The following is a 4,660-nucleotide window of genomic DNA, read 5'->3' on the forward strand; positions in this document are numbered from 1 at the left end:
CCCTAAAACTTCATATATGCATCTTTGTCTGGTATATGCAATGGTGCGTTTGGTTTCAAAGCAATAACAGATGATACTTTGACATGGCCCGCAGGGATCGGTGTGTTGTGCAATACTTCTCCCGAAGTATTGTACACTGTTCCTTTTCCGACCTTGCGATGAGTAGGGGAGGATAAGTACAGCACGCAAGGAGTGACACCTTAAATCAATGGTTAATACATAAGTATGTGAAACAATTAGGTTGAATGAATTTCTTATTTTATTAAGTAATTAATTACCTCGGGAAGACTTTTGAGACCAATGTTGCAACTCGTGTTTTCACTCTCCATTTATATTTCATGTTGGAGCTGATTCCGAAGTTGCTTGTCTTTATTCGTATTCACCAAGAGTGCCACTTGCTCTGATAGGAATTTGAGCTTCTCTAATACTTCCTCATTAGATGGATTTTGGCGCTTCTCTTGTGAAAAATAGCTTTTAGGAGTTACGTCAAATCATTTCCCCCTCACGCGGCCGGAATATTCAGGAACATTAAAACTTTACCCAGAATGTCCCTGCAACTAGCTTTGTTGGTGTAAGACCCGTAATTTTAAAGTACCATTTATGTATTTTTGGTGTATTTTGGATTTTGGCTCGGAGGCTTTTAAGCCAAAGTAATAATATTTTGGAGATATTTATTAAAAGTAAGTAATATATATATATGTAAATATATATTTATGTTTATATATGTTTGTTTGGAGGGAAAAAGGAAGGAAAACTAGAAGGAAGGAAACGGAAAAGAAAATAGTATAAAAGGAAGGAAGGAAAAAGGAAGAAAGGAAAAACAAAGGAAAGAAAAGGAAAGGAAAGAAAAGCCAAAGAAAGGAAAGAAAATTAGATTTTTCCATCTCCTTCCTCTGAACCTCACGTGAGCAAAACCCAAAATTCCATCCTTCTCCATTTTTCGTTTTCGTTGCTTCCTTTTCTTCAAAGCTAGTGACCCAAGGTTGGGTGAGAGTTAGATCAAGGTTTTCGCAACTTCACTTTTCCTCTTTGATTCGAAAACGAAGAAAAACGGTTTTTGAGATCCAAACACAAACCCCTCTGTTTCTTCTAGATCCAAACCTCATTTCTCGAAGAGATAGAAGGGAAAGTTGCTCACCACCACGCTACGGTGCTAGTGAACTAATTTGGAAGCGGCGTTGCGAGCGGAGATTTTACCGGAATTACTCGCGGTACCGGAAACGCACGTTAAAGCTAACGTTGAGGTAAGGGCTCCTTCCAAACTTCTAGTTTGCATTAGGGACTTATCTGTGGTTGTGTGGGAAGGAATTTGTTAGGGTTAAATGTATCGATTTGGGGAAAAACGGAACTAGTGCGTTATGGGTAAAACCTTAGAGTTAGGTTTTGTGTATATTAGTGAATGTTTCGTAGTAAATGAATTTGAAGTCATTGTGTATGATTATGAGTACATGAAATTTGATGTATCTGGGTGTTATGTTGCTTTAATTTGTGTTCGTTGTATTTGGTGTGTCCATACTTGATGTTTGTTAATTGGTGTGGTTGTTGTGAATTATGGTTTGAATGTGAGAGTATGTTTGAGTTTGTTTCCGTGGAATTTGAAAACCATTAGAGTTAAACGAGTATTAAAAATGGGAAATCTTTTAATACCTCAGTTTACTTAATGTGCGTTTGAGGAAAATGTTTAAGTTAACTGGGCATTGAGAATGGGGAATCTCTTAATGTCTCGGTTACTTAACTATCGTTTTGGAAAATCGTTTCAGTAAATGAGTATTAAGAATGGGGAATCTCTTAATGTCTCGGTTACTTAACTATCGTTTTGGAAAATCGTTTCAGTAAATGAGTATTAAGAATGGGGAATCTCTTAATGTCTCGGTTACTTAACTATCGTTTTGGAAAATCGTTTCAGTAAATGAGTATTAAGAATGGGGAATCTCTTAATGTCTCGGTTACTTAACTATCGTTTTGGAAAATCGTTTCAGTAAATGAGTATTAAGAATGGGGAATCTCTTAATGACTTATTTATTTAAGGTTGTTCTGAAAACCGTGCAGACCCGTGATAGGTGGCACCTTGGTAAATAGTACTTTGGCCTGTGATAGACGGTACATTTACAATTTACGTTATTTTAGCAAACCGTGCAGACCCGTGATAGGTGACACCTCGGTAAACGATACGGGCCCGTGATAGGCATTACGTTTATGGTTTAACATCTGTTGTGAATGAAGTCGGTATATGTTCATGCATTTTCATCCTTTTTGTAAATCGTGCAGACCCGTGATAGGTGGCACCTCGATAAACGGTACGGGCCCGTGATAGGCAGTACGTTTATGGTTTAACGTCTGTTGTGAATGAAGTCGGTATATGTTCATGCATTTTCATCCTTTTTGTAAATCGTGCAGACCCGTGATAGGTGGCACCTTGATAAATAGTACTTTGGCCTGTGATAGGCGGTACATTTATGATTTACGTTTTTGAAAACCGTGCAGACCCGTGATAGGTGGCACCTCGATAAACGATACGGGCCCGTGATAGGCAGTACGTTTATGGTTTAACGTCTGTTGTGAATGAAGTCGGTATATGTCCATGCATTTTCATCCTTTTTGTAAATCGTGCAGACCCGTGATAGGTGGCACCTCGATAAACGATACGGGCCCGTGATAGGCAGTACGTTTATGGTTTACGCTTTTTAATATCTGCATTTGCTTAACGACTGTTGTGGATGGAGTCAGTATATGCTCATGCATTTTCATGCTTTTTGTAAATCGTGCAGACCCGTGATAGGTGGCACCTCGATAAACGGTACGGGCCCGTGATAGGCAGTACGTTTATGGTTTAACGTCTGTTGTGAATGAAGTCGGTATATGTTCATGCATTTTCATCCTTTTTGTAAATCGTGCAGACCCGTGATAGGTGGCACCTTGATAAATAGTACTTTGGCCTGTGATAGGCGGTACATTTACAATTTACGTTATTTTAGTAAGCCGTGCAGACCCGTGATAGGTGGCACCTCGGTAAACGATACGGGCCCGTGATAGGCAGTACGTTTATGGTTTACGCTTTTTAGTAAATCGTGCAGACCCGTGATAGGTGGCACCTCGGTAAACGATACGGGCCCGTGATAGGCAGTACGTTTATGGTTTACGCTTTTTAGTAAATCGTGCAGACCCGTGATAGGTGGCACCTCGGTAAACGATACGGGCCCGTGATAGGCAGTACGTTTATGGTTTACGCTTTTTAGTAAATCGTGCAGACCTGTGATAGGTGGCACCTCGGTAAACGATACGGGCCAGTGATAGGCAGTACGTTTATGGTTTACGCTTTTTAGTAAATCGTGCAGACCCGTGATAGGTGGCACCTTGGTAATCGGTACTTTGGCCTGCGATAGGCGGTACGATTATGATTTACGGCCCTTCGAGGAGGGTTTTGGTTTGGAATTCCGAGTCCATGCATTTTGGCATATACGCATTGCATTAGGGTGCTTGGCACGCGAGTCGTATTTGATTTAGTTTTATGATTGAGTGATTTGAATTTGAGTCGTTGTGGTAATTGCGTTGAAAATGCTAAGTGTTATGTGTTGATTATTGTGTGTAAGTATGATGGTTATCGAGATCCCAATTGCCGTGGTAATCGTGTAGGAATTGCTAAGTGTTAGGTTGTGAACTTGATTAGGAATGACTTGAGTAAATGCATGAATTTTTGGAAAAACGATCAGGGAAATCGATTTCCCAATCGATTGGATGAGTTGCAGGAAGTTCACCATTTTAACCTAATCGATTTGCCAATCGATTGTATAAATATATCTTTCAAAATCTTTTAAGAAATCGATTTGGAAATCGATTGGCAGAGAGGCAGGAACTCAGCAAAACTGCCGAAATCGATTTGGAAATCGATTTGGCAACACAGGGACTCATCAGAACTGACAAAATCGACTTAGAAATCGATTTGGTCATGCAAAAACTCAGCAGAACTGACCAAATCGATTTGGCAATCGATTGGCTCAGCAAAAGTCCTCATTTTGAGTTAGATAATCGATTGCTCAATTGATTTATCAATGCTTTGGTCAGTTATGTATTACTTGATGGTTGGAGAACTTCATTTTGAGTTCATTGTTAATTGGCAAGCATTATATGAACTTTTAGCATATGGAAAATCCTTTTAAGGTGCATGCTTAGTTGAAAGGTTATTTTGTGCATTTAAAACTTAAATGTTATGTGTTATCTGTTAATTTCGGTTGGTGACCCTTTACAATTATTGTGGAAATCTGGGCTTTGCCCTCAGATGAGAGTCAGGACGATCCTACCGGTTCGTACCCTACGGACGGGAATGGAGATGGGAACGCGTGATTGCAGTTACATTAGGAGGATCTCACGGGGCGCGTGGAGATACTCAGGGTGTATAGCTTTTTGGTAGGATGATCAGATTAGGATGATGTATAGGAACTAGGTGTCCTTCTTTTTGGATTGGAGTATTTTTAGTTTGGAAAACTGTACTTATACTAATATTGTCAGTTTGACTTTTTACTTGAATGGGTTCCATGTACCATTTGTTGTTGTGTAAATGTTTTGGATTTATAATTGGAGAAACTCTTCCGCTGTTTGTAAATTATAATGACTCAATTATTTATCCAAAGGCATTTCCTCGTTTATTTCTCTGTTTTAGTTT

Source organism: Cicer arietinum, chromosome 5, assembly GCF_000331145.2.
Source record: "Cicer arietinum cultivar CDC Frontier isolate Library 1 chromosome 5, Cicar.CDCFrontier_v2.0, whole genome shotgun sequence".
Classification (NCBI taxonomy): domain Eukaryota; kingdom Viridiplantae; phylum Streptophyta; class Magnoliopsida; order Fabales; family Fabaceae; genus Cicer; species Cicer arietinum.